The 20,067-nt window shown below is 36.1% G+C and overlaps 1 pseudogene; it reads left to right on the top strand.

Annotated features, from left to right (window-relative positions):
- The first annotated feature begins 211 nt into the window (after positions 1 to 211).
- LOC145595998 (cytochrome c biogenesis CcmF C-terminal-like mitochondrial protein) lies at positions 212 to 2,929 on the top strand (annotated as a pseudogene).
- The last annotated feature ends 17,138 nt before the right edge of the window (positions 2,930 to 20,067 follow it).

Below are 20,067 nucleotides of genomic sequence, written 5' to 3'. Positions count from 1 at the left end.
AGTAGTTAAAGCTGGGAACTAGGAGAGTTTGCTTTTGTTTTCTCTTTCTAAGAGCGGTCTGATCAAATAAAGGATCTGACCCCTCCTCGTGTTCAAACTAGTAATTAATGGTCGGCTTAATTGGTATCCTTTCGGTATGCCTTGCGAACACTTTCTTTTTTAGTCTTTCATCTTCTCTAGAGAAGCAAAACTCGAACGGATAGAGCGGAATATGGTCCAACTACATAACTTTTTCTTTTTCATTACTTCCATGGTCGTGCCTTGTGGCACAGCAGCACCCGTACTATTGAAATGGTTCATCAGTAGAGATGTTCCCGCAGGTGCCCCTTTTTCCAATGGTACTTTAATTCCTATTCTTATTCCTTCATTCCTCCTTTTGTTTTATCTACATCCCAGGAAATTCATACGCTCTATGGATGAAGTAAAAAGTGGAGCCTTGGTCAGAGCAAGTTGCCCTATTTTATTACCAGACATAATTGGGAGAAGCTCATTCAAAACTAGAGCTAGAAACGCCTTATTTCTTTTCGTTCCCATTCTTCATTTTCTTCGTCTCGAAATCAAGGGGGACTTACCCTATTTAGAATCTTTTTGCGGTGTGCTCCGTTTACTATTCTTTCGTACTTTCTTCTCTTTATCACGTGAAAGGTCAGCGAACCGTGAGCGGGCGCGGAGAAGAAAAGGCCAAACACTTCGGCCTACGGGATTGAGCAACAACGAAATGAAAACAAAAAGTGCCCATGCCTGTAGCTTTCCCCATCCTCCCTTCGTTAGGTGGTGCTTGCATGGGGAGTGTGCTATCTAAAATAGGGCTTGAATCCCCCGCCTTATTACTAACTGTAGACACCCATTTGTGTCTCCCCAAAACCAAACCCAGTGATGAATACCTATCACGTCGAACCATAATCGAATGAGGTAAAAGTGTGAAAAGTCAAGTGTTGCGGTTAGTTTTTATTAAAATCCTTCTTTCTATTTTCGAAAACCCACTCTATTTTATAAAAACGTCCATTTCAGTTTATTTTGGTCCATGATTAAGGTCCAATAATAGTGTAGTTGGATGGGGCTTGAAAAGACCTTTCCAACGATATATTATAAGCCCAATTCCGATGAATATTGAGGAAGTTATGGCCAAAATACTAAACTGGACCCGGAGTTCTATTTTAATGCGGCCCAATGATCTAGAGGAGGGCCCAATGTTAATTATTATTCCTAAAGCTATTAGGATTAATTATAGTTTTCTAGAAGTTTCTAGAAAGTTCTTCTTAGTTCTAATATTGATAGGATTAATAGTTAATTATCTTTAAAGGTTTTTTATTTGGAATAAAATATTCTTTTGTTATCCTAAAAAACGTATTTCATCTTTTGTACGGATTCCGTAGATCAAGTTGATTAAAGATCGGATTCTGTATAAAGATAAAAACGCGCTTATACAGGCTGTCGCCAGACGACAAGTCTGTCGCCACGCGACAGACTCTGTCGCCGCGCGACAAACCCTGTCGCCTCGCGACAGAGTCCAGTCTTGGCGACAGCGTGGAGTTTTATTCCTTATCAAATTCCGTGTTTTTCCGGATTATTTTCATTATAAATAGTGTCCGGATCTCTCATCAATCATCAACAACAATTAATTCTGATTCTCTCTTTTCTCTCTTGAGCACTATATTCTTTCTTTCTCCCTCTTTTTCTAAACTAGCCTTTTTACATAAAATATTCCGCATTCACAAGATCTTGAATCTCTTAGCCAATTTCGAAGTTGTCTTCGCCCTAGACGTGAAAGGTTTGATATTTTCTGAGGGTTTGGTCCAAAACTAGTCTAAACTTTATTTAACTTGATTTTAATTTAATTCTTTAATTGTTCTTTATTGTTTTCATTGAAGTTTACTAACTTGTGTATTTTGTTATTAGAAAGAGGTACGAGGCTTCAAAGTAAGTAGATTAGCTTACTCCCTATTTCTTTCACAATGTAGATAGCATGTTTATTAATGTTTAATTCCTAGTATCATGTTAGGATTATTTTATGCTTTCTAATATCATGTTAGTACCATGTTAGGTTTAAAGCTTCGATCTTTATTGCTTAGTGACATGCTAGGATTTGTTATCAATCTTGTTAGTATCATGTCTAGGATCTTGCTATCATTATTAAGCTTTATTGTGCCTCATCATGCTATTATCCTCGTTATTGTTATTTATTATGTTGCTTGATATATATTATTGTTATTGCTTGATCACGCCTTTTATGCAGGTTTAAAGGGAATTTGTACTTGAAATCACGCTTAATAAGATAATTAATAATTTGGTTTAGGCTAATGTGATTTTAACTCAAGTGATCGCCAATAATAGTTTATTTGTGCATTAATTTCGACCAACATAGATAAACAGGGTAGGTTTAATATAATGTATGTATGTTATTCGAAAAGCGCGCATGAATACGAGCAGAACAAAGTAGAGGCCTATTTTATAGGGCGGGTCCTTTCTTTTGTAGATTGGATTCGTACCCTCATCCCCGGACCCTGTTTGGTTCAAGACCTTATGGAGTAGTTGACGGTCCTTTGGATTGTCTTTTGGGTACAAGTTCCTTAAAACTTGTTGGCGACTCTTTTTGCTCTTTGTCTTTCCCTTTGGAACGCCACCGTACTTTAGTGTATGATCACAGTGGGGTTCAAGTTTGGGGTTATCATAATGCTTGAAATATTCCCTACACTAACAAGCTGACAATTGATGGCTGTTGGTCGCGACTGCTACCAAAAAGTGAACATGAAGATCAGATAATATTTCACATGGGGGAGTGTGCATCTTCATGTTGGGTGTTCTTCTGTCTTGCAACCCAGTGGCTTATATGAGACTTGTGGCCCACGCCTCCTATTTGTTCAAGGCGGGCGGCGTGAACTCTGATTTGATCTGGGTATTCAATCTCACCGCTGAGGTGCTCAGTTGAATCCTTAACCTTGATATAAAGATGGATTATTCAATAATTCATGCATAAGGGTACAAAACTTTGGATGAACTAATGCGAATGGGTGTAAGCTTCGCTGTTCGAAAACACCCAATACTAAGGCATGATGATATAATTCCTTGCCTTGATGATATGATTAATTAGCTGGACAATATGGTTCATTGTCTCAGGATAATATTAGTAATTTTGGAATTATATTATTTTGATATAATTTATTTATATTTATCTGTTTAGTCTAGAAGTTCTCGAGTAAAACACAAAGAAAGCTGAGACAAAATGAATGATAGATTCCCACTTTGATAATTACCAAAGCTTAGCGTCGTTTATTGTTTGGAGTAGTTTTGTACTACTTGTTTGAGAAGCCGTAAGTGGGTTATAGGTTTCTTATCTTTTGGTTCCCGTTATTCTTTGACGGTTCATTGTTATTGGAATGTTTTACATGTTATAATATTCAAGGTTTATGCTTTTGAATTGAGTTGTTGAGAATGTCATTAATTTGGAGGTTACGCTCATAGTCAGTTATTAATGCATAGTCGTTGCCTCCTTGATTTTGGTCAATGGCAACATGCTACTCCTTTTTTATTTTTATTTTTTTTAAAGCTGGTCGTTTCCCTTTGTAAACATGTTGGTTGTTTCCTTCTTCTCTACACACATATATTCATACAAAGTCTCATGACTTCTCTCTCTAGCTTTCTTGTTTTCTTTCAAGGGTCATCAAGGATTCACCTCCTTGCTTAGGCAAGGTGGCCTTGGGAATCCTTGTTAGGAAGCATTAAGCTTTATTTCTCAAATTGTTTTTATTTTACAGGTATTCAGTCCTCGAGGTCCTTCTCTTTGTTTTGTCCTTTTCTTTCTTGTCTTTCTTTCTTTTTTATTTTCTTTTGTTTGATCATGGAGTCTTCTTCTAAGGAATTTACTCCTGATCATTGTGATACTACGATGATAGATTCTAGTACTATTATCATCCATGATGAGGATATTGCTATTATTTCAAATGAGGATACTGCTAATGCTATCCAGGATACTGCTAATGCTATCCGTGATACTTCTACTATCTGTGTTGAAAATTCTGTTGTTTCATCTACTTCAGTTGACACTAATGCTGAGGATACAGTTGTGTCCAAGTCACCACCAGTCTTAGTTGGTCCTAACTCCATTAAGGATGTTGCCATGGGGGGAATGAATGACCAAGCTATAACTCATAAACAATCTTTTAGAGAAGCAGTCCAACACTCTTCTCAATGGTTCTCGGAAGCTAGGAAAATTTGTGTTTCCTCTATGGAATGGGATGATGATAATGATATCATTTCTCCACCTGATACATCTAAAGCAGTTGCTTTTGGAAAACAAACTCTTGATAAACTAAGGCAGCCTTGGAAGCTTACATTGATGGGAAAATGTCTTGGCGTTTCAGTTCGGCCATCCTTTATAACTCAACGTGTTAGGGCTATGTGGAGGCCTAAAGGATCTCTAGAAGTTATTGATTTAAGAAAGGATGTTTATCTTTTTCGATTTTCAATTCAAGATGATTATGAAAGAGCCCTTCTTGGAGGACCTTGGTTTATTCTGGATCATTACATAATGATTTCTAAATGGAAACCTAACTTTCGACCATCTATGAACCCCTTTGATCGTATGACGGTTTGGATTCGATTTCCGGAACTTTCGGTTGAATATTATGACAAAGATGCTCTTTTTGACATTGCTTCTCTAGCAGGGAGTCCTCTCCGGGTGGATTATGCCACTGATCATCTCACCAGAGCAAGGTATCCTAGAGTTTGTTTGGATATTGATCTTACCTTACCTCTAGTCTCAAAAGTTTGGGTAGGTAATAGTTGGCAAAATATTGAATATGAAAATATTCAATGTCTTTGCTTCTCATGTGGTAAAATAGGTCATACTAAAGATCGTTGTTTTCTAGCTATTGTCCAAAGTGAGAAATTACCTTCCCCTCCCACTACCTCAAAAGAGGAGTTAACTTTGTCAAACAATCCCACTACCTCAAATATGTCAAATAATCCCACTATCTCAAAAATGGCAATTCCTCCTACCCCCCCTAATTCAAGGGTCTTAGCTCCCCACTCCATCTCAACTGCTGACTATGGTCCATGGACCATGGTTTCTAACAAAAGAAAAAATAACCAAGTCAAAAATTCTAGGAAAAATCCATCCAAATCTACCTCTAAAAATCAACAAAGCCCAAGCCCAAAACCGAAAAACCAAACACAGCCCAAAATCAATTCGGTTTTACCATCAAAAAAATAAAGCTCCAGTTTTGGATGTTTCATCTTCTTCTCCTCAAATTTCTAACAGCTTTGCCTTGTTGGATTCATCCCAAGACACCACTACCATTGAAAATAATATTAAAAAATCAGAAAACAATGATAAGCAAGACCTTGAAAAAACAAAACCAAATCCCACAAATCTTTCATCTTCTACTCCACACGCTTCCTCCTCTTCCTCCATTAGCTTACCCTCAGTTAACTTCGTACACCTGGCAGCCATGGAGTCGACCCCTTCAATGGCAATTGAAGCTTCTACTTCTAATTCCATCCCTTTAAATCTCCTTTCTCAGCTTTCAAACTCACAGAATAACAAAACCAAAGAAACCCTAACACTGAATACTACTTTCAATGGAGAAAAACAAGGAAAAACTTACCCCAATTCGCCCTCCCCGACGTTCGGAACGGAGCTACCGTCGGACGTCGATGCCCCCACCACCGAATCGAACACCGACTCCACCCCCCTCTCTCTCTCTCTCGACCATCTGAATTTTCTTCAGGGAACCCCAATTTCTCAAGCACAACCTCTATCGATGCACCACCCCTTCACTCCATTTCCGACACCTCCTCCACCGTATCCCCTGTTCCTTTTCAACCCTTCCCCCACTCCGACAATGACCCCGTCTCAAATCAGATCTCTAGTCTCAACTCCACCGCTCTCATCACCACTCCTATGGTCGTCGATAGAGACGCCTCCTACCCCGGAGAAAATTGCAATGATGTACAATACTCTCCTCCAAATAACCCAGCTGATGTCGAATCAATTTCCCCAACCATCAACTCCGACTCCACAACCCTCAATCCCTCAGCCTACTCTTCGACCTTGGCACCAACAACAAGTCTAGTGGCCGAGTTACCGCCACCAAGACCTGGTTCCTCCTCCTCGAAATCCGCAAATCATCCATCTCTCGTCGGGAAACAGCGAGCACGACCTCGAAAGTCCTGAACACCATATGAAAATCTTCACCATCAAAAAAGAAGTGGTGGGATTGCAAGTCGAGCTGAACTTTTGGGAAACAACGAACACTATCAGGGAAGTGAATTCCATGGTAGTTCCTCTGAAGATGCACGATGTTGTATTGATGAATCGGGAAGAGTCTTGGAAGGAATGGGACAAACTTGATCCTCTCTTCTCTATGGGAAACCCGGTACCTTCTTATCCAAATCTTAATATGAAAATTGTTCTCTAGAATGTGAGGGGGGCAACTAGGAATGATTTTATTCCGCATGCATGGGAGGTTATTGCCGCTCATAATCCTAGCATCTTTATTATTTTAGAAACTAAAAGTGATGGTACTCGTGCTAATCAAGTTTCTAAATTACTTGGCTTTGATGATTTTAAATTTATAAATCCTAATGGCCTTAGAGGGGAATTTGGTTGATGTTTAAGAATTCGATTGAACTTGTTGATTATCAGGAGGGTATTTCTAGAAATTATTTTCATGCCCTTTTCAAATTCTCTCCGGATAGTAAGGAGGTTCTTTTAACTGCCGTGCATGCTCCCTCCTCTCCCTCTGAAAGACACAGGCTATGGAATGAACTTCGAAATAATCTTCCTCCTGATGATACCCCTTGGCTCTTTCTTGGGGATTTAAATGAGGTCACTAATCAATCCGAAAAATTGGGAGGGCTGAGATTTAGGCAATCTCAGTGTTCTGATCTTAATCGATTAGCCGACGCCACTTGTATGGTGGATTTAGGCTTTTCTGGGAATCCCTTCACTTGGCATAATGCAAGGGAGGGTTTGGATCTAATACAAGAAAGATTGGACAGAGCTTTGGGAAATCCGAGTTGGTTGAATACCTATCCAAACACTCAGGTAATCCACTTTGCTCAAACTCATTCAGATCATTGCCCTATTATTATTTCTTTATTTAATAAATGCAAAGGTGGCCCCTTTCCTTTTAGATGTAAAGCAGCTTGGTTGGAACATCCTGACTTTAGTTCCTTTTTTGTTCATAATTGGAATATTCACCAATTTGATTTCCTTAAAGGAAGAGATGAATTTTTAACTAACATTAAAAGTTGGAATCATAACATTTTTGGCAATATTACTAATCAGAAAAAAGGTTAGTTGCTAGGATAAATGGTATCCAAATTGCTTTATCTAGAAACTATTCGAATTTTCTTGTTTCTTTGGAAAAAGACTTGCTTTTTGAGCTCAATCATATTTATAAAATTGAAAGAATCATTTGGGCTCAAAAAGCAGGCCTTGATTGGAGAAAAAATGCTGATTGTAACACTAAATATTTCCACCTTTTGGCTAATATAAAAAAAACCAGAAGCAAAGTCTTACCTTTACAAGATTCTAGTGGAAACTGGATTTCTGATGTGTCTCTAATTCGACAGATGGCCAGGGATTATTTCATTAATGTTTTCTAAAGTGTGCCTATTAACCATTCTCTCTTAAACAACTATGTTTTTCCTAAAAATATTGATCAGTCCTCTTTTATTGGTTTTGATTTGCCTCCTACTTTGGAGGAGATTAAAAATGTTCTTTTCCAAATGGATCCTATTAAGTCCCTGGGACCGGATGGTTTACAACCTATCTTTTTTCAAAAAAATTGGAATTCTGTAAAGTATTTTATTACTTCTTTTGTTAGTGACTGTTTTACTAAAGGATGTATTCCTCAAGCCATTAATGACTCTTATATTTCTTTAATTCCTAAATGCGACCATCCTACCTCTATGAAAGATTTTAGACCTATAGGGCTTTGTAACACTATCTATAAGATCATCACTAAATGTATCTCAAATCGTTTAAAACCTATTATGGATAGTTTGATTATCCCTTTTCAATCTACTTTTATTCCTAATAGAACTATTGAGGAAAATATTATTATTATTAAGGAAGTTGCTCATCACTTTAATAAGGCTTCCAAGAAAGCTAACTTAATGGCCCTAAAAATTGATCTTTCGAAAGCTTTTGATAGTTTGGAATGGAGTTTCATTAAGGATACTCTATGTGGATTAAATCTCCCTTCTAATTTCGTTAATCTTATTTTAGGTTGTATTTGCACTCCTTCCATCTCCCTCCTTTGGAATGGTGAGATTACGGAGTCTTTCTCTCCTTCTAGAGGAATTCGCCAAGGAGATCCCCTCTCCCCCTATATTTTTGTTCTTTGTCTTGCTCGTCTTTCTTGCCTGATTCAAGCTAAAGTTAGTGATTCTTGGTTGCCTTTAAAAATTTCTAATAATGTTAGTATTTCTCACCTTTTTTATGCCGATGATGTTTTTCTTTTCGGTAGAGCGTCTTCTTCTAATATAAGTGTCATGATGGAAGTTCTTAATCATTTTAAATGCATTTCTGGATTAGCTATTAATATTCAGAAGTCTTCTGCTGTCTTTCCTAGGAAAATGGACTATAATGTCAGGAAATCAATTTGTGATATATGTAATATTACCAACACTACCAACTTTGGAAAGTATTTAGGCATCATAATTAGTCACAAACGGCTAAGTCATTTTGACCATTTTCCCCTTCTAAATAAGACTTGTGCTAGGATTAAAGGTTGGCAAGCTAAACTCTTGAATATGGCCGGTAGGTTCACTTTAATTAAATCAGTCCTTAATTCCTACCCTGTTTATCTTATGCAAACCAATATTCTTCCTATTAGTGTGCTGAGTCAACTTCAGAAAAGTTGTAAACAATTCTTATGGAATCGTGTCAATAAATCTAGGTATATTTCGAGAACAAATTGGAGTGTTGTTTGTGATCCTATGGCCAAAGGAGGTCTCGGGTTAAGAGACTTAAGGAGATGGAATCTTTCTTTTATGGCTAAGTTAGGTTGGAAAAATTTGACTCAACCATCTAAATTATGGGTTCAAATTTTATCTGCTAAATATTTGAAATATAGTAACCTTATGGATTACATTGGTAAACCTACTGATTCCATCATTTGGAAAGATATCTTAACTGGCAGGGATATTCTAAAGGCTGGGATTATTACTCATATCGGAGATGGGAAAGACACCTCCCTTTGGTTCCACCATTGGATTGGTGATTGCCCTCTCTACAAACTTCCAAATATTAACATCCCCAACTCTAGAGGTCACTGGCGTGTCTTTAATATTATTAGGATAATACTTGGTACCTTAATGATGTTATACACATCATCCCTTCATCCATATGTTCTTTAATTCTTGCCTACCCCCTTCCCAAGTTTGTTCAAATTTCTGATAGATTGAAATGGACCCTTGATAAGTCTGGAAAATTTTCAATAAAATCTACTTACAATTCCACTTATCCCCCTATTTATAGTATACCTTCCTTTCTCTCTACTTTTTCTTGGAAAAGCATGTGGAAAATCAAGGTGCCTTACAAATATAAGATGCTAACTTGGAACTTGATAAGGGATATTCTTCCCTCTGGTAGTATCCTAAAAAATAAAATTAACTATTTTGATCCTATCTGTATTCGATGTGAGGCTCCCTTAGAAGATTCGATACACATTTTCAGAGATTGCCCTAACTCCTCAGCTTTTTGGTCTCTAATTTTTAATAAATTACCTTCTCTTCCTTTTGATCTCAACAAGTTTTATAATACTAATCTTTATGATTGGCTTGTTTTTTCAAATGATTCTCAATGGAAAACTATCTTTGTTGTGGCTATTTGGCACCTTTGGAAAACAAGAAATATGGCCATTTTCGAGAAAAAAATGTTGTTTATTCAATCAACTTTTAACAATTTTCTGGTTGATTATATGTTTACTCTCAAATTAAAGGATGGATAGGTGGATATTCCTAGTTCTTCTTCTGGTTCAACTTCAACCAAAGCTAGCAGAACCTGGGCTCCCCCCCCCCCAGACAGGTCATTACAAGCTAAATACTGATGGATCTTGGGTGGGTCTGGAGAATGCTGGTGGAGGTGCTGTTTTGAGGTGTGCTAAGGGCATTTGGCAGGAAGGATTCTCTATCAACTTCAATGCCATGTCTGCTACAGCTTCAGAACTTCTTGCTATTAGGGAAGGTCTTCTTATGGCATGGAAGAGAAAAATTAGGCATCTTGATGTTGAAACTGATGCTGACACCCTATCTAAAATGCTGAAAAATCCAGAAGCTTTTAAAGATCATGACCTTGGTAATATTATTAGAGATGTTGCCTCTCTTCTCTCTCATGACTAGGATGTGGTTATCTTTCATGCTGGAAGGTCTGTCAATCAGATTGCAGATTCTCTAGCTCATATTGGCAGAACCAGGGTGAAGAAAGGGGAGAAAGAAACTTATTTCTACCCTTCTGCTGACATTTTCGAACAATATGCTGCTGAAATCCCAGATTATCAAGCCCAGAACTAGTTCCTATCATGCTTCAGCTACCTCCTGTTTATCTTAAGCGCTTCAATGTGTCATGCAGGGTTCTTTTGGTTAACTACAAAAACTATATTTAGCTCTATTTCTAGTACTACTTTCTATGTAACTAATATTCAGGTTTTGAGTTGGCTTACTACTATTTGCCTCTCTAACCTGCTTTTGTTAAACTTGGCGATGGCCGTTATGATATAATATAATGAATGCTCCCTTTTGTGTAAAAAAAATACACACATATATTCATGCTTCCTTGACTTCAATAAGATACATACAAAATATCAAAAATATATTCTCTTATTCTCTCTAATAATACTCCTTCGATTTTGGGCAAGTATATCTTATTTAGGGCACAACTTACTCATTATTCATCGGAATTAGGCTTATAATATATCGTTGGAAAGCTCTTTTCAAGCCCCATCTAAGTACACTATTATAGGACCCATTTCATTGACCAAAATAAACTGAACTAGACATTTTTCATAAATAGGGTGTGAAAAGAAATATTTTTATGACCCAAAATGATTTTTATATACGACCCAATGATCATGTGAAGTGCCCATTAATTATTATTCCCAAAGTCGGACTTTAATCTTCTAGAATAATCTAGAAGGTTCTTTTAAATTCTAGTGGAATTGTGATTAATAATTATACTTTTATTTTGTTTAGAAAAGATAATGAATAAAACAAGTGTTTTAATGATAAAACTGACTTTAACTGTGATAATTACGGAGTCTAATTACCTATTTATATTGGGAAAAGGACTCTGTATGGCATTTTATCATAACAGAGACATCACGCTGCGACAAGCCTATCACGTCGCGATAGCCGCTCTGTCGCATCGCGATTGGAGCAGTTTTACTCTGAATCGATGTCAGACTCTATTCTATCGTTTTCGGACAATTTTCTCTATAAATAGGAGCGTCATTCCCCGTTTTCAATTCACCAACAACTCTCATCTCTCTTCTCTCTCTTAAGCGAAGCTTATTCTTTGTCTTTCATGCTTTCTAGCCTAACCTTTTTCAAAACACAATGCCGCATTCACGAGTTTTAGACACACCTAGCCAAGTTCGACGTTGCTTTCGTCCTCGACGTGAAAGAAAGAGATACGAGGCATCAAAGTACGTAACTAGATTACTTCTTAATTATTGTTTTAATATAGAAAGCATGCTTAGATTTTATTAATTCCTAGTATCATGTTAAAATGCTTTTATTGCTTTGTAGTATCATGTTTAGGTTGCTTCCTACTCTTTCTATCATGATAGTATCATGTTAGGGCTAAAGCTTTGATCTTTATTATTAGTGACATGCTAGGATTTGTTATTAGTCTCATTAGTATCATGCAAAGGATCTTGCTAATAATATTAATATGCTTTATTATTATTATTATGATGATGATTGTTGTGTCAATATATTATATGTTGCTTGATACATTATTGTCATTGCTTGATCACGCCTTTTCTGCAGGTTTAAAGGGAATTTATACTTAAATTCACGCCTAATAAGATACCTAATAATGTGATTTAGGCTAATATGATTTTAATTCAAGTGATCGCTGATAATAGATTTATTTGTGCATTAAATCAACCAACATAGATTAAACAGGTTTAGGGTTAACCTAATGATTGTATGTCAGTTAGAAAGCGCACATGAACATGAGAAGATTAAAGTAGAGGCCTATTTTTAGGGCGAGTTCAATCTCTTTTAGGTTGGATTCGTACTTTCATCCTCGAATATCCAGTCATGGTTCTAGACTACTATGGAGTTAGCGATCTCTAGGATCGTGAAGGGGTATAACCTTCACCTTGTGAACGGTTTACGTATTCCTAAAATTTGTTGGCAACTCTTTTGCTCTAGCTTCCTTCCCTTGGGACGCCACCATGCTTAAGTGCATGATAGTAGTGGGTTTCAAGTTTGGGATGTTGGAAATATTCCCTACAGAAAGCGACCGCTTGATGTCTATTGCACCAGGGTAACACGGAATTGTCTTTTAGGTCAGTGGTTCTCCACGACGTGGTAATTGTCAATTTGGTCTACACAACTTTGAGATACATTTTTTTTTTGTTTAATATGCTTATTTAATAACAGGATAATATGATCAATTATCAGGATGGTACCATAAATTTTATTTGCATGCTAATATCATTAAGTGTCTTTCGATTATTTGACTAATTAAATTGGCATGCTATTAGAATTAAAGTTGGAGCCAGTAGAGAATAAAGCTAGAGGTGGTGCCTTATTACGAGGAACGATGAATGACATTTTTGCTGAAGGTTCTCCTTTCTCAAGTTGCATCAAACTGCGAATTTGATTTTAGGACATCTATTTCACAGTGGCAGTTGGGATATGATTCTTGCTTTATAAATAACCATCGTCCTGTCTACTTGATGCACGTACTAGGGTACATATGTTTAGCTGTTACTTGTTCTCCTTACCTTTCCTGATACATATTTGATACTTCCTCTGTATTTTATAGTTGAAACACATACTTTTTCAAATGCTTTAAGAAAAGTGGGGTTCACATGATATAATATACTTTAAAATAGGATGAGAGGTTTTTGCAGCATAATTTAGTGGGTCATGTGCTTAAAATAAGAGAAATAGTACAACTTTTTCCCCAAAAACTTTCCATATATAGTGTATTGCAAGTATTGTGACATTTCCATTTTAGGAAAGTATTGCAAGCATTAAAAAACGGAGGAAGTATAACTCTATTAGATGATAAATTGGTGATCCATGGCTACCTTGTTATGGGTATTTATATGTTGGCGGTCTTTTCCTGCCCAAATTCTAATGAGAAAGTGAAAAGGTGAATGGATGAATCTTATTGTTTGGGATGATGGTCTTAGTAGTTGTAATATTTCCAAATTTGTGCTTGATAGTACGGTTGATACAATAATCGAGTTCAAAGCTCAAGAGAAACCTCAATTACTTGGGAGAATGTCCTCTGCTTCTTATGATATGGTAATCAATTGCTTTAAATTTTGTTTGACTTTAACACAGGAGACTTCATTTTCTTATGTTGTGTTTGCTTTTGGATTAAGCATGTGCTGTGTTTGGTTATTACCTGTATGGTGCAGACACTAGATCGACCTTTAATTTATTATTTTAAATTAAAGGTATGGACCCGTATAGACTTTACATTGTACCTATGTGGTTTAGATAATATATAATAATGTATGTAATGTACGTGTATTTTGGTTTTGAATATGTCAATTTATAATTATTAACTGTGCAACACAGGGACTAGTTTATACATTCTACTTGCTTGATTGGTTGGTGAACATATATGTTATGCTAAGACTTTGAAACTGGTAAACAATACGGCAGGCCATTTTTTGTGAATACCATCCTGTAGACGGTCTTTACTGAAGAAGTATGACTTACCGAGGATTAAGGTATGGAGTGATGCGAACTTGAATAGTTTACATGAATACACCTGCAATTTACCAAATGGTTATAAAACAATGAAAGTAAGTGCAAATTTGTTTGTGTTTTGTTTTATTAATTTTATTTTAAAATGCAAACAAAGATGGGTATGCATGCAATTGCAGTTACTAGAGGCTATTTAAAAAGAAAAGGCTCTTCTTCTGGGAAAGATCTCCCACCGAACTTTGGTTATGCCCCTGACCCCAGCAACATGTGTCATTATAATTTAGGTTTGCATGTTTCCATACCCTAGCCTATAGTATTTTTCTTTACTTTGTGCTTCATTTTGGCTTGTTGTCTTAGAGGGGAACGAATTACAAGGCACACAATATCTAATCCTCATTAGATTTAGAGAGACTCTTCATGCTATGCTTCCAAGAGAAACAAGGGGCTCAATATGTTTGGTGGTGATTCAACCATATATACATATACAAGCACGGTAATTTCATTATTACATGAAGATGGAAGTAACATGCTTTACACCTCTATTTCTAGGGCTGCTACATAGTCTATAATTGACCTGCCAGCGCCTATGCAAATGGGTACTCCTCCTCCTCATACCATCTGGCTCTATGTCTGCACGAATACTGAGCTCTCAGCGAACTGGCATTCCACGGTGCTCTACAATGCCATAAAGAAGAACTGATCTAGGTTTTATGATAGAATCATAATGTGTTGACATAACAAGAGTTTGTAGAAAATATTCCTGCCTATAGTTTTTCAATTCTTGATTTGTACAACAATCACATCGACAGGTTATAGGCTTACTTTAAGGGTTCAGATTCTCTCAAGAAACCGAACCATCTAGATACTAGTGAATTAGAGAGGGGGTGGGGGGGGGATTTGTCGATACCTTTTTAAAAAATAATATCATTATCTTTTATTTTATTTATTTATATTTTGTTTAATGTGAATTTGTGTATTTCTCAATTCTACCCCACTCTCAGTCAGTTAACTTCATTTACTTCTCTGTAATTCGGTCTATGTTTGGTTTAAGCCCTTAATTCATCTGATTTGTGTTGTCGAGTATAGAAAATTGGTCTATGGGATGAAGTGGGTGGGTGGGGGGACGGAATATATAAACTACGTGGATATATCCAATAGCGTACAGGGCTTTTGCCAATGCACAATATGTAGGTATTATCCATAAACACATGTGGTAGTTACCTGCATATGTTAGTGGTGGTGGTCATTCAAATGAGAAGATCGATATCCGTAACTAATATTTTACCACCGGAACAAATACAAGGTAATAAGATCAATAAAAATGACATGCATTTAAAAATAATACTCCGGCGGGGGAAAGCTTTTATGTTTCAGATAAACTTGAACTATATATTATATTGCTATTAACATATAGAATATATACACATATGTGTATAGGTGAATGCACTACATATATACTATAACTGCAACACATGCAACATGTAATGTAGTAGGAGCATGTGACATGTAATAATTGTGAACATGTACGTGTACTATACGTAATTCATGGCTAATAAGATTATCAATGTCAATGACGTGAAAACAACTAACATGGTTCTATATATACCATTAACATGCCCTTGATGTGTCTTATTTATATAGTATTTTATCCCCGTTCCATGGTCATTATTAGAAGTGTTTTTGGCTCTATAGAGCCACTTTTATTACTAACTGGTGTTTTCTAGTGTTTTCGTAGTTTTGGTTGACTTTTGTAGGGAATTGCACTTATGGAGCATTTTCTCGGGATTTTTGTGGAGCCACTACGAGGATTGGAGGAGCACAACCATCCTTCATAGCCCAAGACTGGTTAGAGTTATCAAACCGGTGATTAAGGGCTCGACTTATGAGTAGACGAGGCATTGGACCAAGAGATTAAAGCCCCAAGGAGGAAATTAGTGTTTGGGCCGGAGATACGAGCCCAAACGAGGAGTCCAAGGTTGCCTAAACGGCCTTGCCCGGCCAAGAGAGCACCCGCCCGAAGGCGCGCCCGACCGGGCGGGGCGGTGTACATGCAGCAGCTGCTATTACCCGATCTCGCGCCCGACCGGTTGCGAGAAATGAAGATACGAAGAAAAGGCGGGCCCGGCCGGGCGGTGTGGCGCCCAACCGGGCACATGTCTCTGATGTTTTAATTAGGCGTCGGATTAGTTTGTTTTAGTTTAGGATTACTTGCTTAATATAAATACGATTTTGTTAAGCAAGTTTAACACTTCTTTTTACACTCTACTTAATTTCTATTATCTCTCTACTTAGATTATTTTCTCATTCTAGAATTCTCTCAATAACTCCACTCTTGTTCTTGACTCAACTATTTAATTCTGATTATTTTGGTAACGATTTCTTCTTTATTAATTTCAGCAATTTTATTCCTTCATGACTTGTTTAATCGCTTTATTTAGTTTAGATTCAATTATGTCTAAGTAGTTTAATTCTAGGGTTTTTGGGAACCCATATTAATATGAAGGGATAATTTATTATTGTTATTATTGATATTGCATGATAATTTCTTGTTGAATTGTTTTAATTCTTTGCAATTGGATACTGAATCGAGCATATGTGATTTAATTGTAAAAGTTTAGCAATATTGAATTGATGAATCGAGCAGATGTTAATTTGATATTAAAGACTATTTTCAATAGGAACTTAGATCTAGTAAATTACGAGAGCCTGTTAATCATGTTATTTGTGCAATGTTAATTATTGATTGTTATGCTTTATCCTAGAATATAATTTATTGGTGAACCTGTGACCCTAGGCTTCCTTATTATCGATTTTCTCCCTAAACGTATTCTTCGTAGTATAATTCCTGTAAACAACAACTTTTGGCTACTTAATAATTTAGATTATAATAATTAATTAGGAATAGAAAGACTTGTTTTCCTGAGGATTCGACCCTACTTTCCTATTTGCATTAGTTAGAGGATTAAGGAATTACTTTTGATTTGGTGATACGACTTTAGTCTGTCAGCCCTTTCCACTAACATATAATAACAATGCTATTTCCAAGTGAATAACATCCAGTGGCAAGTAGGAAACACATAGCCTTGACACCAGTTACGTAAAACACAATAACCTAAAATACGTTGCCCTATAACCTTGGCACGTGCTAAAAGAACCAAATTTTGAATTTCGTGTAAATTTAGTTGATTATCTACCCCCAAAACTTTGGCTAGAAAATTTATTTGGAACCGTCCATAGGTGTTTCTGACTTGCTGGTAATATCCACATAATACGAAATCAAATTTCCTTTGAAAAAATTGAAGCCAAAGGTGGACAATTTTCGAAAATTTAAAATTTCAACTTGTTTTGGGGTTGACGGTTCCTTATAGGTGTTCCCCACGTCTATGTTTATACTTATATTTTAATTATTTTAATCACCGTACATAATACCAAACATAACAATAAAAAAATGAAATTTTTATTTGGTAAGTAATATATTTACTATTTAGCTCATAGTTTTACATGAGTAAATCAATAATTTATATTAAATAAAATAATTTAATAGTTTTATATTTACCTTATGTATAATAAAATACGGAGGAATACATACAAATATGTACTAATAAACATATGAATTGAAACAACTTTTAATTTTGTCATAAATGTGGAATGTAAATTTATCTATGAAATTGAATTTTTAAAATTTAAAGGCTAATAATTAAATGATAATACTAGTACATAATACAAAACGTGTTTATAGCTTTTTTTTTTCTTATTATTCTATGCTACCCCTAGTTAGAATCCTTGGATCCGCTATTATCTTTATTTTATAAATTTTTACTACATAATCCGTACTCTAACTACCCACTACCTCTTATTATATTTAAGTAAATTAAATTGCCTAAAACTATTTGTCGTTCAAACTATAACACATATTAAAACACGGAGAGAGTACTAGTTATATCTCCAAAAAATTAGATGATATGATTTTTTTTTTTTTTACAAAAGCAAGGGAGTAAAAAGTAAACCTTTCAACCTCAACTGTACCTCTCACCGTCACCCCCGCCATCTTCTCCCTCTTTTACAATTTTCGTTTATTTTTTTTTAAAATAAATGAAATAAAGGTCATAATAAAAACAAAACTATATAAATATTGACAATTACCACCTACTATTCTTTCCATTTTAGCAATTACCACCTACTATTATTAATTTTTTTTTTAAATTACCACTTACTCTTTTCTAAAATACCAAAAGTTCCCACCTATTTGCCTCTCAACCACCTTATGACGTCATGTGGGCCCCACATAATACCTTCCCTCCCATTTCTTATTTCTTACTCAATACTTCACTCCCCTGTCTCCCTTCTCTCTCCTTCACCATTAATGGCAATTAATCTAACCTTACTCTACTAATTTTTTCAGAAATTTGCCCTGTTGCGTCATATCTTCTTTCTCCCTCATAATTCTTGGTCAAAAAAGTTGTGAAATTTCTCAAATTTATACCTTATTCCAGGTGCAGTAAGAGAGTACAATTGGGTGGAAAACGACATTGTTGAAAGGGGGCCAAGGCAAGGTGGAATTTGTTTATTGAAATTAGCAAAACGAAGTAAAACAACAAGGTGGAGTCTATACAGTGATTTTGCCAAACCCTCGAAAACGATACACTGTAATTACATGCAAATTTGTGTAATGTGGTATTATATTCATGAATTAGTTGTAAAGTAGGGTTTTTTTTATTGTCATAATTCATAAATTGTTGTTAATTATTTCACGAATTGAACAGCTTGAGCCCTAATTTGAATTGCAAAACCCTAATTTGAAATACAGTAATTTAATTCCCAAAATGAAAATCATAAACCCTAACACGAATTGAAACCCCCTAAATTAAGATGAACAACATACCTTTCTTCGTGGAATCGTTGTCATATTGCAGCAACATCAATTCTTGTTCCTTAATTTTGGTTTGGAGAAGTGAATTGCAATGTTTTTGATATCTTTGACTGAAAAATTGAGATAAAGGAGTGAAGTATTGAGTGAGAAATAAGAAATGGGAGGGAATAAAGGAGGGAAGGTATTATGTGGGGCCCACATGGCGTCATAACGTGGTTAAGAGGTAATTAAGTAGGAACTATGGTGTTTTAGAAAAGAGTATGTGGTAATTTTCAAAAAAATAATAATAGGTAGTAATTGCTAAAATGGAAAGAGTAGTAAGTGTTAATTGTCAAAATTTCCTAATTTAATTAATTTAAAAAACACTAAATAATTTATTCTTCAAAAAAACACTAAATAATTGAATTCACAACAATTTGTACTGAAATCATTAATACTGTAGCGGTCAGGTGCATACAGTTAGTGAGATTTGATTTGTTTCTTGTATAAGATTTTTATAATGATCGTCAAATTTATTGTGTGAATTGAAATAAACATGGTTTATCTTTCTAATAATCATATTAAATAAAAGATGATCGATATCTAAAAAATTTTACCACGCAAATGATATAAACTTAAATGTTGTTTATGATGTGTTCATTTTATATATATATTTATCCCCGTCCCTTGGTCGTAGTTAGTAGTGTTTTTGGCTCCTACGAGCCACTTTTATTACTAATTTGTGTTTTCCAGTGCTTTGGTAGTTTTGCTTGAGTTTTGTAGGAATTTGCGTACTTGGAGCAATTTCCCGGGCTTTTTCGAGGAGCATCTACAAGTATTGGGAGACCGCGACCCAATTCGATAGCCCAAGGCCGATTGGAGGTATCAAATCGGTGACTAAGGGCTCGGTTATGAAGATTCGAGGACTTGGGCCAAGTTCGGAGGCCCAAGGGAGGAAGTTTCGAGGCCCAGAAGCCTCGCCCAAGGCCATCCTCTCCGCCCGGAGGCGCGCCCGGCCGGGCGGGCCAAAGGAGTCTCCGCCCGGAGCACGCGCCCGGACGGGCGCGAGAAGGATTTTGAAGACGAAGAGCGGGCCCGGTCGGGCGGCCCCTTGCCCGACCGGGCGCGTGTTGTTTCGTGGGTTTAGTTTGCCGTTTTGTTTTGTTATTAACGAATAATACTTGCTTAGTATTAATACGTGATTATTAGGCAAGATTAGACTATCTCTTATCATTATTATTACTCTAGTTTTAGTTTTCTTTCTCTTCCTTCTCTCTACTTAACTTTCTCTCTCTAGATTTTATTTTCTT

This window comes from Chenopodium album, chromosome 19 (assembly GCF_948465745.1).
Source record: "Chenopodium album chromosome 19, dcCheAlbu1.1, whole genome shotgun sequence".
Classification (NCBI taxonomy): domain Eukaryota; kingdom Viridiplantae; phylum Streptophyta; class Magnoliopsida; order Caryophyllales; family Amaranthaceae; genus Chenopodium; species Chenopodium album.
This window is presented reverse-complemented; position numbering and strand designations above follow the sequence as displayed.